Below are 16,286 nucleotides of genomic sequence, written 5' to 3' on the forward strand. Positions count from 1 at the left end.
ATCACATCAAGATTAATCTATGTTTTTTAATACACATTTCATTTCACTGGGTTGCAGTTGGCCTTAGCTTTAGTAGCAGGGTTGGCGCTTTCTTTTCAATGAGGGAATGGCTCGCGCTATCACCCATAGCACCTTCATCCTCAGCAAGAAGTGAGAAGTTGGCATTTCCGGTTTCTGAACAAATGGATACAAATTGTCTTTGTGGATCCGATGGTACTACGCCTGGGAGACTTGAAGAAGAATAAGAAGAAGAAGGCGGATTCAATTCATAAAGTGATAGTCAAGGGCTACTGGCAGTTTCCTATCAATAACGATCCTTTGGATCTATAATCATTGAAAGAGGTCTCTATATTACAACAATTGAGAGCTCCCTCTTACTATCACTACCTCGTACCAATCAAGGAGCTATAAAGCATGCTGAGCTGGCCGGACGGGATCACTAGCTTCCGGTAATATGTGCTTGTCACTTCACTCGAGCCTTCAGAGAATCCGCCAAAGCCTATATCTACAAAAACTAAAGATAAAGAAATAAGAAAATCTGAATAAGTTGATAGGAGGGAGTGCGGTGTTCTGTTCAAGATTTCTCTCAAGCGTAAACCTTCAAAGCTTACTAGTAGGCTTTGGATCCATGGCTCTAACCTGGTAGAAGGTACTCTCTAGTAGCAAAAGTTAGTTCTACGAAAAATAGTGATTCTTGTTTCCTCCGCAATTTGGCCCATAGTAAGAAAAGGTAAGGTTGTGTAAGATATGGCTGTAGGAAGCCTGGACTCTGCTGCTGCTCTCGGAAACGCTAGTTCTCTCAACCAAGACTCGAGAAAGGGAAAGATCAACGGAATTCGAGTTGGCAAATCCAATCCTAACTTGGTATTTGTGGCTTGGCCTAAGAGCTCGCCCGAAACATTACAACTAAAGATGTTGTAATTCCTTCAACCAATCGATCATAATTCCAATCAGTGCTTCATTCAATCCAATTTAGAACAGTCAGGCCTGATCTTGGTTCAAATGTTGCTGGATTGGGAATTGAATCAAAAGTAGCATGTTACGTTAATGTGGGTTATAATTGCATCCTTGAAACTTTTCACACAAGTCTTCTTCTTACCACTTTGCCTTCCGAACATCTTCTTACCACGACAATCATATTCTGATTCCGTCTTGATAAACATGGCACCGGTCCCACTTTCTTATTAACACTACCCTTCTCCTTCGTCTTGCTTGTTTACCGGTTAGATTTTCTATATCATAGAGCTGCATCGCACTACCCCTACCTTGTCTGAGTAGGGCAAGAACAAGTTTCGTATTCCGAACTGTCTAGTCCCATAGTATTTCGTATTGCTTGCTTGAACAAGATAGTTTTCTACCCACAGGATCTTTTTCTAACCGAGCAGCATTCGCATATTCGCCTTAAAGGAAAGAGATAAGATTGAGATAAATTGAGGGACATTACATAGTACCAAAATTATAGATTTTCCTGTCTGTCTTTTCCGTTAGCACAAATCCGGGTGCAGATGTCACCACTGACCCCGTTCTTTATCCTGACTGGACCACGCCTTTCACCTTTATTTGTAAAACAAACCCAATATTTGACTTCCCAATGTCGCGAATGTCGATAGGCCGGGTACCATCTTGACTTTCCAATGTTGCAAGTCAATCGGAAAAGGAGAATCCGGGTACTATCAACCAAGTTCAGATAACCAAATAAACCAGTATAGTATCTTTGGATCAATTGAGAAGCTTCAAGTCCGTTATTATCTCAATTAGTATATTTTGCTTTCTTTCACGCGGGAAGCGCAAGCCCATGCTTGTGTGTCCTGATCGAGCAAGCCTACGTCCTATCTATCTACACCTCTCCAAACACAATATCTTGAGTACCCGGAACCATGTTCAGTGCCGCAAAAGCGCAGCTGTAGCTCCCTAGAATCTTCGGCTCCTAGTTTTTAATCAATTATTAAATGACTCATGTTGATGGAGATTTGTAGCATCATTCAAGTAAATACAAATTGAAACATGAGCTTGTGATATAGCTACACCTAATACCAGACCGGTTAATGCTAGAACTATAAATAAGGGACCAAGATCTCCTACGAAATAGAAATTATTATTCAGAAATAGCATAGTACAAGCAAACCCACTTAAAATCTTTACTATACTATGACCGACCATCATATTAGCAAATAAAAGTATTACTAAGCTTATTGCACGAAAAAAATAAGTGATTAGCTCAAGGAGTACTAAGAAAGGTGGTAACGGCAGTGGGACTCCCACAGGACATAAGAAGCTAAAAAATGAAGCCCATGTCTTTGAAATCCAACGATCGTAATGCCTATAAAAATGTAAAATGAAAGAGCCAAAGTAATGAGAAAATGACTTATCACTATGAAGCTAAAGGGTATCATACCCTGGGAATTACGAAATAACGAAAAAGTAAAAGTGATCGAGATGCGAAGGAAGAACTTTTGTTTCACACTTCCGGAAAGACCACGTATTTGTTTGTTTACCACGTTCAGCACGAAATCATAAATAAGCTCGACCAATGATTGCCATGCATTTGGCACTGAATTTCCACCTACCTTTTTCGTAACAACAAAAAACAGAAAAACGACCAAAACGATAGTGAGCAGCGTATACAAGGACTGATTTGTAAATGATAAATAATAGTTGCCCACATTCAGATCAATTTTGGGCTGTATGGTAAATTGATCCAATGGGTTCTCCAAATTTTTTTGATTCGGAGCATGCTGCTGAAAGGCGTCAACAACTGATGGAGGGGAGGTATCCCCACGAAAAGTACTATTTTGGATCACTGAAAGGACTATTCGGAGCACTGACTGGGCTATCCGGCTATAAGCCTATGGCCTTATATATTTCTTGAAAAAGATGAGCCACGCCCGTGTCCCAAGTTAAGCTTTCGTGCCCTTTGAAATGTAAATCTACGAAACTACCCCAGAGACTTCGGGGAGAATCCGGGCCAAAAACTGGTCACAAAACTCGGAAACATTATAGGCCACTGGCAAAACCATTTGTGCTTGTCGTCGGTATAATTCTATCATTTTTGTCATTTCATAAAACAAAAGCTCTCTATTTTCGGGTGAAATGCCATATATTTAGGAAAGTAGGTCCCCATCCTTCAAGGTGGGTCTCTCCATCCCTTTCAAAAGTTGGTTCACAAGTTGTGGATCCAACGTATGATGGAAAAAATATTTAATAAAAGAATGGAAGTGAGAGATGCTTTATACTGGTTATACTGTTAATTCTAAATTTTCCATTTGAGGGTAACTCAAGCTTTTTCATTTCTGCTCCTGAAAAGAGAAAGGAGACTGATCATGACGTCGGCGTTGGTTTTTCCAACGAAACATTATTTCACGAAATTTCATGACAAAACTAGATGTTAGTTTCCTCGTAACGCATACACTCGGGCGTTTGTCCATCGACGAAGACTACTTACTATACGCGTTTTCTAAAGAGCAACAACGGAAAAAATAGGTGAACCTGGATACCATTAAAGAGAAAGATACAGACTAACAAGAAACAACCTTTACTTATTCCTATCTACACCCACACAATCGAAAGAAGAAAGAGAGAGATCATAAGAACATGGACCACCTGGTCCATCTACTTTTGAATGAATAGAACAAAGCGAGAAAATGGCTTGTGCTTCTTGCATGAATTCCTTTTTTCCTATAATATAAGAGCGAGTCTCTTTGGGAAGATACTGAGCTAGAGAATTCACATACTGAGAGTTCAAAGGCCTGGCAAAGTCCTTACTTACTCGGCTCCAGGCCAAGGTGATGAAAAGACCCTTTATTTAATATGGTCACGCCCATGAGAGAAAGTCTAGCCCTATCAACACCTTCTGATCCTAGTTGGCTCGAGTAAGGCAGGCTACTTCTAAGCAATCTAGAGAACATTGAACCTCATTGAAAAGAAATAACTTCCGGCCAACATAAAGATCCAGCAACCTTTTGCTTGACCTCAGCTCTGACGCATTCCTCCTAGCCTAGATTTTCACTACATTCTTTGGGATCAATGCATACTTCTTGAACTTGAAATACCTGTATCCCTTCTTCGATAAGTGAAATGTTTCGCTTGAACGTCTACTTTGGCGAAACCATTGTTATCTATGCTATGTATTTGTGGCAGCACGCACTGTTTTATAGACCGCAAAGATTGTGAAGCGGGTTGGTTACGACTCAACTCCCTATAAACCTATGGAAATGAAAGTAGAAAATGACACTAAGATGTATTGTGAGCACAAATGTGATGGCATGCTATGGGTAATGCAATAGAAGGAGTTTCAGTTTGACATGAAAGTCATGGAGGTAGGTTCGTATGAGGGGGAGATTGGATTTTGTTGCTATAAGAAGGAAGGGCCAATTATTTTCTCAACCAGTGCACCATCTATTTGGTCGAGGATGGCAAGAAAGTAGTTTGAAAGGGAGTTCAGGTCAGTAGAAAGAGGAAGGGTGCAATTAAGTTACAACATCTTCTGTTTCCAAGTCGAGAGGCTTCTTTTGATAAAGGAAACTATTCCTATGCTCACTATACTCAAACGCTTGCCATTTCCTCGATTCTCGTTGAGAAAGAAATCTATTGACCATTTTAGGACCTATTCTTCAGAATATAAAGGTATTATGAATCTAGAAACGATGCGATGACTCCTGTTCGATCCTTTTCCGATGAAATGAATGAATTACCACGCTTTCCGCCGGCTGATAAAGAACTTTTTGATGAACGATTGCTTCACCCATGATCTGATGATCTCGCTATAACATAACGATACTGCATTTCCCCTCTTCCTTGTCTCTACTTACTTGTTCATTGCTAGACTCGAGGGAGGGGCTCTATATAGCTGTCTTGCCTTCTTTCTTGGACTCTCAGGTGGGTAAGATTCAGAAAATAGAAAAGCTAACATGAATTCCTTCTTATCCCTAGGCTGCTGCTCTGTACTGCCTTCCCTCAAGTCGGTATCTTCTTCCATCATGAAAGTCGGTAAGAAATCTAGTCGGGAACAGGGAAATCAGCAACTCAAACTAATAACTTCCTTGGTCTCTGAACAGAGCACTACACTAGATGAGGGAATCGATGGATGTGCACCTTTTAGGGGAAGAATACCACAACCCTTCGCTTCTCAATTTCTTCTCAGCGGAAGCAAAAAAGGGAAGGTTGATTTGACTGATTGAACAAACAATAGGGGTGAGGAACTGAACCGAACCCGAGAGAAAATAAATCTTGAACTGAACAGAGCACGGTAGTCAAAGAATAGGTATCTGACTGGGCTGAGCACATTTATAGGTATCTTCCTTCATGAAAGTGTTTTTTCTAGGAGAAAAGAATCTAAGAAATTCCTATCCTCATAATTCCAATAACTATCTTCCCTAAAGCTAAGTAGGTTAATCAGCCCTTACTTGCATTGCTGATTTAAAGGTCCTATTTCTCATCCATTGCGAACAATAACAACTATCTAGTCCAACTTGAATTCCAATCAGAAAATAAAGGAAGTAGCTTGTGGGCTTAAGGCTGCTAGGGATTCAAGGTGCTCGATTCGTTAATTGAAACAAACTGACCTATCCCTTATCTAAGGGAATTTACATGGACTTCAATTGAAGTTGGCAAACAATCTAATAAGAACTTGGGAATAAGGGGATGAATTGGTTACTTGGTAGCTTGACTTGCTCTCTTGATCAAACAACCGGAAGCCTTTTGTGTGCAGATATGAAAGGTTTTCCATTCATGGAGGCTAGAAAATTTTGCTTTCTTACTTTCAGAAACGCATATTATGGAATATATGAGATGGATGCGTAGGTGATAGCTAAATTTGGTTCTATTCAAGGTCAAGGGGTTAAGGACCTTTTTGAGGCAGATACTTTTGATCCCTTAAATAAGAAGAAGAACCGCAGGTGAAGATAAAAGCAGCAGCCATCTGTGTATCCTCGATAATTAGAAGTATGGCTTGGGTCGGTCTTATTCAATTAAACCGAAAAGGGCAGATGGGGAAGGAAGATCTTCCTATAACTATTACATTAGTAAGTCAAGAAACTTTTTAAAAGAACAGCAATTGGTATTTCATTTGCTGGGAAAGAATCCGCTGCTGGCAATGCAATCAAACTCAAAGCTCTTGATGCAATATAGAGGAGCTTGTGTAGTCCTTGAGAGATCTTCTTTCTCGCTTTATTGACTTTACAGGAGAATTGAAAAAACAAGACATATAGTTTTTTAACCTAACCAGAAGGGTAAGAAGATGAAGTCCAATGACACTAGCTAACAAATAAGCATAGACTGCAAGGGAAGATCAAAAAGTACATCCTAAGAAAGATGCTATACTTAACACTTTTAATAACTACATGGGCTTATAAAGCACTAGAAATGGAACTATTGAGACTACCACTGTTGTAATAAAAGAAGAGAAGAGGTAAGAGGAAATTCTACGGGCTTGCCTACAATACCTTTCCTTGTCAGAAAAGCAATTTCATCACTAACTTAAGATGCTTACCTACCACTACTACTAGCTGGAGGCAATGGCTTTAGGAAATGCCCTGACCGAGCTACGTATCTTTCCTATGGGCAAGACCCAAGGTGAAAAAGAAAATCAAAGTACTAGGAAGAAATGTGCTTTTTTCTACCAAAAGCAAATAGTCTTGCTGCCATAGAATTTGGAAATAGCTTTCAAAGAAAAAGAGCAAAAAAAAAGGATGCTACGATATCATCTCTTAGCTATCCTTGTGACGATCACTCACTTATCTTGTTGGTGTCATGCACATTGCTATTATTTTTCCGCACCACCAAGATGTATGTGACATGGAAGAGTAACCCATGATCCTAATCGACTGTGCATTTGCATTCAAACTCAAATTTTAAATAATGCACAAATTTAGGGGGAGCTTTGCTTTTTCACGTACTTCTCAATGCGTCGATGCTAATCATTGATTATATCTTTCGTCTAAGCTTTGATCTATATGTTGTAATTAATTACCAAAAAGGGGGAGATTGAAAGCACAATTGCTCCCTAGGGTGGTTTTGATAACTAATCACAACATATGCATCATTGGACTAATGTGTTTTCCAAGTACATTTCAGAAAAGTTCAAAAGATGTATGGCTTAAGGTTTTTGTGGAGATGCCCCTTGATGCAAGAAAGGAATAATATTGGCTCAAGATTCAAGCTAGAAGTCTCTTCATTTTATATTTGTGAGAAATCACTTTTTGAGTCCATGGGAACGCGAATACTTTCAAAAGGGGGTGAGGTAGTAAAATGAACTGATTGCTCAAATGCTCAAAGTTAGCCACCAAAACACTGAGTCATTTTTCCCACATATCCACTCTGTCAAGTTACACATTCACAAATTTAGTGTGACCAACATTTCAACATCGGAAACACCGAGTTTGAACCTCAAACAGAACCCTAGCCATTCCCAACAGATCGGTGCAACCGAAACTGCATCTGTGCTACCGAGTTTGGGTGACCAACATTTTGTTGCCGAGATACACAAAATCAGTATTTCCGAGTTTGCGTATTGGTGCCATCGAGTTTGGCCATCTGACTGTTAGTTACCTTTTCGGTGTCACCGAGTTGTATATATTGGTCTCACTGAGATTCAAAAGTTCACACCTTTAGTGCTAGTCGGTACCACTGAGTTTCCAACTTCGTTGTCACCGAGTTTGCTCTTTTGTGTGTAACAGTTGGATGTTGGCTGCTGCCTATATTACCCCTTCACCCACATATCATTCGTGGGAGAAGCACTCAGAACACACATGTCGATGCACTAAAGACTAGGGTCCCTAGTGCCCCAGACTTGTGCACGGACGCAAAGAACCCATGCCGGCAGGGCGTGGCACGCCCCAGACAAGATACAACCCCCAAGATTATCAAGGCCTCGGCAAGCCTACCTTGCCGGGAACATGACCAAGGCCATACCCATTTGGTGGGCGTGATGAACTCACCAAGTACAAGAGACCTCGGCAAGCCTCCCGTGCTGGGATGACGACCGAAGCCCCCGGCAAGCTCCCTTGCCGGGACGAAGACCCAAGGCCCCGACAAGCTCCTTGCTGGGATTACGGGGCTAGGCACCGGAGGGCAACCGCCCTTGCCACAGTACCACGGCTCCCCAAGTTCCTGCGTATTCCGCATGCGCCAACGCAACATCCAGTTGTCTAAACACATGGATACGTGTCTTCACCAGCACATCGCCGACAAAGACAAAGACGTGCATTTAATGCAACTGACAGCGGTACATGGATAAGCACCGCTCTAGGTTCACTGTAACTCCTCGTGAACCTACCATTGAGCACTGTAGGTGACCCCTTTGCCTATAAAAGGAGGCCCTTAGCTGATTCATAAGGTGTTAGACTCTTTGGACAATGACTCATAAGACGATCATCAACAGTCACTGTAACAATCAACAACAAAACACTTAATACAACCAGACAAGCAGGTTGTAAGGTTTTACGGGTAAGCGGCCCGAACTTGGATAAAAAGGCTTGCCGGGTGCTGATCATTAGCTCTTCTCTTCAAGTCACCTCTCCCCGCTCTACAATCACAAGGGTTTCATGTTGATTCCCATAGGTATCGACCTCGCACTGCCGACATCTTTGGCGCGCCAGGTCGGGGGTGTGGAGTTGTGTGTGAATAAGAGCAAAACTTAGCACCAGATTCTTTGAAGTTGGGGTGCTGCCTCACGGTTCCCCCAGATACGGGGTACCACGACGAAAGCTTTGTTCTACTACGGCTTCCCAAGGCCTGCGCGAGCGCATTGGTGCGCGCGCGGGGGGCATGGAGGCGGAGGCTCCAAAGGCGACGCCGTCAGGCCGATGCGTCGCTCGAAGCCAATGTGGAGCTGTCGAGTGCGTACGTGGGAGCTTCACAGAGGCCTCGGTGCATACTCCGGCGGACGCACCTCTACGGAGTGATGGATAGTCGTTGAGGATGCGCCAAACGGTCCCGAAGCCCGGGAGCGCACTCCAGCATAAGTATTGTGCCCCTTAGAGTGTCGCATCGTCACCCAAGATGCACTCGGGGGCTCCGCAAGCACAGCCTAGCAAGAGAGAAGTAAAGGGGTTACACCCTGGCCGACTTCTCTCCAAACGACGGTCGCAGACTACCGGCAAGAAGTCCTTGATGGAGAAAAATTTGTCGGGCGCGGTAATTTCCTGCTTGTCGAGGGCTCCGACGCCCCGGCAAAAGATTGAAGCGCCATGCAACCACGACGTGAGAAGATAAGTTTTAAGTTTAAGATTCAGATCTGAAGTAGATAGATTCTCTGCTTACCCTTTGAAAGTTTCCAATCTTTGTGTGTGGAGTTTGTGCATACTGGGACCTTTACAAATATCAGTGCACCTTGTATTTGTTTCGTACTCGTTCAGACGACCTGAACGGCCACAGAGCGCCTTCAAATAGTTGCGAACCTGATGAACAGAGCAATCGGCAACGTAGCGCTTGATTTCGTGTCAAGCTTCACTTGGCGATTTCTATGGTTGCACTGAACGCGGCAGGGAGCCTTCCCGGTAGTTGCCGGCAAACTCCCAAATAATACAAGGGCGAATGATACAGAGAATAGAATCAGAAAAAGAGAAACCAGTCTTTTCATTCATTTGAATGGATACATTTGGCTTCACTTACAAAGCGTTGTTATCATAACCTAAAGACTCGGTGTTTTGACGAGGATCTCCCTACACGGAGGAGTAAAGTTCAAAAAGACAAAAAGCGTGCCGGCCCACTATGCAACCCAGGCTAGCGCCTCGTGGACCAGCATTGCACGGTGGAGAGCAGCACCGGAGGAGATGAAGGGGCCGAAGCCAATGGTCGCGCCTCCTCGAAGCCGAGGCGTCGGTGCAGTCTCCGGCAAGGAGGGGGAGAGGTGTGAGCGGACGCCGATGGATGGGCTAGCATTCAGTCGGAGCTCGGGGAATCGTACTCTGACTTGACCCACCGGGCTCCTGACCTGCTAAGAGCGCCACTGCCTCTGTCGTCCCCCTCGTCACCGTCCATCAAAGCGGAGCACTCAATGCCGCTCAATCCCTCTTCGCAGCAGGCGAGAAGCACACGTGGGAGGCCCTAAAGCAACATGGAGGACCGCCACAGGAGCAAGCCCTGGGAAGGCGGAGGCGATGGAGTAGCGCTCCGCCTCCCCGGGCCTCGACCTCCACGACGACCGCGGCCCCTCGCCCTTCCTCTACCACGGTCGCTCGGGTCGTCTCCAGCTGCGGCGCCCCTAGAAGCTGTGGCATGATCCGAACGGGATCCTCTTGCCGCCCTAGCGGCCGACGGTGGCCGACCCCGTCCCCTAACCATGGTTAGGGGCGGGCGCCACCTTCAGACAGAAGAAGATCCTAAATACTAAGGCTGAGGAGTTGGTGGATTCAGAAGGAGTTGGGCGAGCAAAACCCCTCGCATACCCTCCCAATTTATAGGACGGAGAGCGGGGGCTAGCCTCCCTTGCTCCAGAAGCCACCACCCCCCTCGCCCAACGCTCGAGTTCACGGGCAAACAAAGAACCGCCTGCTGCACCAATGCATGAACGGACGGTCCCAGCCACTGCTGCGCCTTTTAAGGCCACGTCTGCCTCTTGTCCATATAAAACTGTGCATGCCACGCGCGTGGTAGAGGCGTTTCAGGAGGTGGAAAGGCCACTCCGCGCACGACCCCCACTTTGTGCGTCCAATGTGCGACGTGGGGAAAAGCAACCGCCAACGGATCCAGCCATGAAGGCCCGTGCACCTTTTTGGGCCTAGCCCAACAATGCTTTGCATGCGTGTGTGGCCTAGTCCCGGGGGCTCATGTTGGTGCACTAAAGACTGGGGTCCCTAGTGCCCCATACTTGTGCACGGGCGCAAAGAGGCCCTGCTGGCAGGGTGTGGTAGGACCCAGACAAGATACAACCCCCAAGATTATCAAGGCCTCAGCAAGCCTTCCTTGTCGGGAAGATGACCAAGGCCACGCACATTTGGTGGGCGTGATGAACTCACCAAGTACAAGACCTCGGCAAGCATCCCTTGCCGGGATGACAACCGAAGACCCCGGCAAGATCCCTTGCCGGGACGAAGACCCAAGGCCCTGGCAAGCTCCTTGCCGGGATGACGGGGTGGGCACCGGAGGGCAGCCGGCCTTGCCACAGTACCACCGCCCCCAAGTTCGAGCGCATTCCGCATGCGCCAACGCACCGTCGAGGTGTCGAAACACCTGGATACGTTTATTCACCATCACATCGCTGACGAAGACAAGACGTGCATTTAATGCACCTGACGGCGGTAGAAGGATAAGCACCGCTCTATGTTCATTGTAAGTCCTCGTGAACCTACCATCAAGCAATGTAGGTGACCCGTTTGCCTATAAAAGGAGGCCCTTAGCTCATTCATAAGGGTTTAGAATCTTTGGACATTGACTCATAAGACGATCATCAACAGTCACTATAACAATCAACAACAAAACGCTTAATACAACCAAACAAGGAGGACGTAGGGTTTTACGCGTAAGCAGCCCGAACCTTGGTAAAAAGGCTTGTCGGGTGCTGATCGTTAACTCTGCTCTTCACATCACCTCTCTCGCCCCACGATCACAAAGGTTTCACGTTTATTTCCATAGGTGTTGACCTTGCATCGCCGACAACACACTTCATTTCCAGATCCATTTTTTGAGAGAGAACAACCTACTCATGTGTTGAGACCAAGATATTCCAATCCTATCATTTGAAACTTGATAACTAGCCTCCCGAGACTACTTTCAACCAAATCAACCTCTCCTACCCATGCGTATTCTGTGAGAGAGTGATTTGTGTTGAGGAGACTATCTTTAGAAGCACAAGAGCAAGGAGTTTATTGATCTACCTCATCGATTACCTTTTGGAGGGTGGTGCCTCCTAGATTGGTTAGGTGTCGCTTCGGAGTCTCGTACTTCATGTTGTGGAGTTGAACCAAGATGGTTGTAAGGGCAAGGAGATCGCCTACTTCATGAAGATCTAGCGTGAGTAAGGCTAGTCCTCCGTGGATGGAATCTGTTGTCGGATAGACAAGGCCACTTCTTTGGGGACCCTCCATGGGTGGATCCCTCCATGGACTCTCGCAGATGTTAACCTCCGTGGGTTGAAGTCTCCACTCAGATGGATGTACGACAGCGCCACCTATCAGAACCATGCAAAAAGGCGACGTATCAACCTCACGTGTTTGATCTCCCTACCTTACTCCTCTATTTACACTACCATGTTTACTTTCCGCTTCTATACTATTAGAACTACATGTGTAGGGTGTACTTGACTTGTTATAACTGCCGTAGCTGCCTCTCAAAGTAAAATTGGGAAAAGGCAACATTTTTATCTTGTCAAGTAGTCTAACCACCCCATCTAGACATACTTTCGATCCTACATCTTGCAATAGTGCGAGAGAGCACGATGTGTCCATATCAGGTGGACGCTCTATGAGAACCACCGCCCGAATGACCGCCCGCGGTTCCTCGATAAACCGAGCAAGATAGAAGAATGGGTGAACTGAGTCACAATATGATGGTAAATGATTAACAATTCTTTCGAAACATTCAATGTAATCAGTTACTGAAGAAGTATAACGGACAGCGTACAACTGTCGGATGAGCAACTGATGCCTATCTCGGCCAAAACGAGTGCAGAGCAGTGTTGTAAATGCTTCCCAATCAAATTTTGCGAGGCGGTTTTGGAGAGATTGGAGCCAAATGGATGCAGCTCCAGAGAAATTGACCGCCACCATGGGCACCCAAAACGTAGGGGCGAATTCCAAACATAGCAAAATATTGTTCACAAAGATTTTTCCATAGTTTGGGTTTCTCTCCTGTGAACTGCGGAAACGCAATGAACGGTGAGCTTGATCTGACCCAGCGAGCAGCTGACTGGCGTGACATAAGGGGGGAGGAGGGAGCATGGGAGATAGGAGGTGAGACTGACCAGTGCCCGGGAGCCGTCCTGGCAGCGCGGCCAACGCCTCCTCCCGGTGAAGTGTGGCTTCGCCATGGTCCGCACACCCATGGGGCAGCTCCTGCATGTTGGGATCGGTACCGCTATGGCCACAACATGCTGTGATGGAGGAATCGGGATGCAAGGCCCCGATAGGTGCTGCACCGCACCCTGTCGCCGCACACGCGCACCCCTGTTGCAGATCGGCTACCGCGACACCGAGATCAGCGACCCGACGCTCCAGATCGGGTCACCATGAGAGTGGGTTGTCGATTTTGGTGATGTTGGTGTAGATGACCATCATGTTGTTGCGGAGCTCGGGGCAGAACTCCTCCATGGAGGACGTGATCTTATCCATGTACTCCTTCATGGTAGGATCGATGGCCTCGATTTGATCCCAAGCTTGTCGGAGACGGCGAGTTTCGACGAACTGTGCCAGTGTGCGTGAGTGGAAGGGGTGGTGGTTGTCTCTGATACCAGATGTTAGGGACTCGGTGTCGATCTCTCAACTAGTGATAAGATGTCTCGGATTGCAGTGGTAGTCTTAATTACAAGATGATTACAAGGATGGACGAAGGGGATCGAGAGAGAGAGGAAGAATGTCGCCGCCTCGCCGTGATCCACGCCTCGATGTCCTTGTTTTCCTTGACATGGACCTTAAGTACACCGTGTTGTGGGATTCACTTGGTCCACTCGAGCCCACTGGACCTTTTGTTGGGCTTGGGGAAGTGTCGCGGGCTCTCATCTCGCCCTACCGTGCCGCTTGGTGGGACCAACATGTCACGGGCTCTGACATCACATTATGCATGTACAACCCGGCGCGGACATTCCACGACATGATTCTAACCGAGTGCCACTGTTGGAGGGAGGAACCGCCGCAAGCGTCCATGCGTACCAGACCTGTGTCTCCCCTACGGAGGTTACCCCATGCATTTGAAAATTGATCACGTTTACTACTCGCATGATGTGGGGCATAGCTAGTTACTCCATGCATGCAAAACTGAAGGTGTTAATAGCTAATTCATCTGTTCCTAAATATAATACTTTAGAGGTTTCACTATGGAACTACGTGCGAATGTATATAGACATACTTTAGAGTGTAGATTCATACATTTTGTTCTGTGTGTAATCCTCTAGTGAAATTTCTAGAAAGACTTATATTTAGGAACGGATGGAATATTTATCATATGCATGCAAAACTGAGGGTGTTAAGTCTATGCTTGACGTGAAGTGTAGCTAATTATTGTAGGCATGTTAAATTGGAAACGTTAGGCTGTGCTTGGAATCGATGTAAATAAATACAATTGTATTTTTCTTTCGGGTGTAATTTACTGGTCGAGAGTGATTTGCCAGTGGAAACAAAAACAATGGCGGCTGGTTTGTATTTTTTACAAAAGTATTCAAAGCAAAAACAACATTCCAAACAGGGCCTTATGTGTAATGCATGGACCTGATTGCTTGGAGTGTCCTGCATTGGTTCCAGGCAAGGGTGATCGTCGCTGCAAGGATCCATCTCTACGGAGACCACCACCATATGTACGATGGTAGAGAACGGAGCTGCCGTGTGTGGGAGCTCGGTGATGGTGTCATAGACGAGGCCGGAGACAATGAGATAGACCACGTCAATGACCATTCATAGGAGCTCGATGGTGGTGTCATAGACAAGGCAGGAGACAACGGATGGACGCGCCATTGCCCATTCGTAGGAGCTCAATGGTGGCTTTGTAGACGAGGCCGAATACGACGGGACGGACCGCACCAATGGCTGTTTGTAGGAGCTCGATCGTGGCATTGACGACGACGCTGAAGACGATGGGACGGATCATACCGGTGGCCGTTCGTTGGAGCTCAACGGTACCGTCATAGACGAGGCCGGATGCAACGAGACACACCACGCTTGTGGGTGTTTGTAGGAGTTTGACAGTGGTGTCATAGATGAGGCCGAAGATGAATGGATGGACCGCACTAGTGGTCATTTGTAGGAGCTCGACGGTGGCATCAAAGACAAGGACGGAAACAACGGGACGGACCTCGTCGGTGGTTCTTTGTAGGAGCTCAATGGTGCCATTGCAGCCAAGGTCGAAAACAATAGGAAAGACAGCCCGTGTGGTTTTTCGTTGGAGCTTGATTGTGGTGTCGTAGACCAGGCCAGGGATGATGGGATGACACGCTTGTGGCCGTTTGTAGGAGCACTACGGTGACATCATAGACGAGGCTGGAGACGATGGGACATACCATGTGATAACACACAAGTATATGTGATCGCCATAGTTCTCGACATAGAGTACTCAACCCAAATTTAGAGTTTTGACACAAGGGGAGCCCAAGAATATTTGCACGTATTAGCAGCTGAGTTGACAACTCAACCACACTTGGAGACTTAGTATCTGTAGCACAGTGGCCAGCAGCATAGTAATATGATAGTTTTGATAGCAATGGTAACAGTAGCTATAGTAAAAGTAACAGTGATTGCACTTTTGTAGCAGTTGTAATAGTAGTAACTTAGCAAGAACAATATGTGGAAAAGTCATAGGCACTGGATCTATGATATTGTTGGATAATATACATCATGTATCTGTCATAACCTAGTGCGACACAGAACTAGCTCGCGTTCATCAATATACCATAGGCATGTATTCCATAAATAGTTATACGTGCTTACAGAAAAGAACTTGCATGACATCATTTGTCCTAATCTACCATGGCAGCGAGGTCCATAAGGAAAATAAGGGATCTTAAGGCCTCCTTTTAATAGAGAATCCGAACAAAGCATTAACACATAGTGAATGCATGAACTCCTCATACTACTTTAATCAACGGAAAGAATCCCAATTATTTTCACTTTGGGGTATGCGAATCCTAACATGTAGTAGGTGCATATAACTTGCGAGATTGGATCAAGAGCATAGATATGATGGTTAAAACATAAATGGTTCAGATCTGAAATCATGGCACGGACCCTAGTGATAAGCATTAATCATGGCAAAGTCATAGCAACATCAATCTCTGGACATAGTGGATCCTAGGGATCAAGCCGTAACAAAACTAACTCGACTACATGATGAATCTCATCCAAATCCTCACCGACCAGCGAGCTCACGAAGGAACTACTCACTCCCGATGGGGTGCATCGTGGAATTTGCGATGATGGAGGGTTGGTGATGATGAATACCAAAGATTCCCCTCTCTAGAGCCCCAAACGGGCTCCAGATGTGGCCTCCCCATGAAGAACAAGAGGTGGTGGCGGCTTTGTATCATGAAACGCGATGAAACTTCCTCTCCTATTTTTTTCTCCAAAAAAAAGAATTTGTACTGACGGGATTAGGTTTAGCTGAGCCCTGAGGGTGCCACAACCCACTAGTACGCGAGTGGGGTGGCG

General features: G+C 45.7%; 1 pseudogene; it reads right to left on the bottom strand.

The window, feature by feature from the left end:
• Window positions 1-1,938: 1,938 nt before the first annotated feature.
• On the bottom strand, window positions 1,939-13,277 carry LOC123427984 (annotated as a pseudogene).
• Between the last annotated feature and the right edge of the window lie 3,009 nt (window positions 13,278-16,286).

The sequence above is a fragment of the Hordeum vulgare genome, chromosome 2H (genome assembly GCF_904849725.1).
Source record: "Hordeum vulgare subsp. vulgare chromosome 2H, MorexV3_pseudomolecules_assembly, whole genome shotgun sequence".
Taxonomy (NCBI): domain Eukaryota; kingdom Viridiplantae; phylum Streptophyta; class Magnoliopsida; order Poales; family Poaceae; genus Hordeum; species Hordeum vulgare.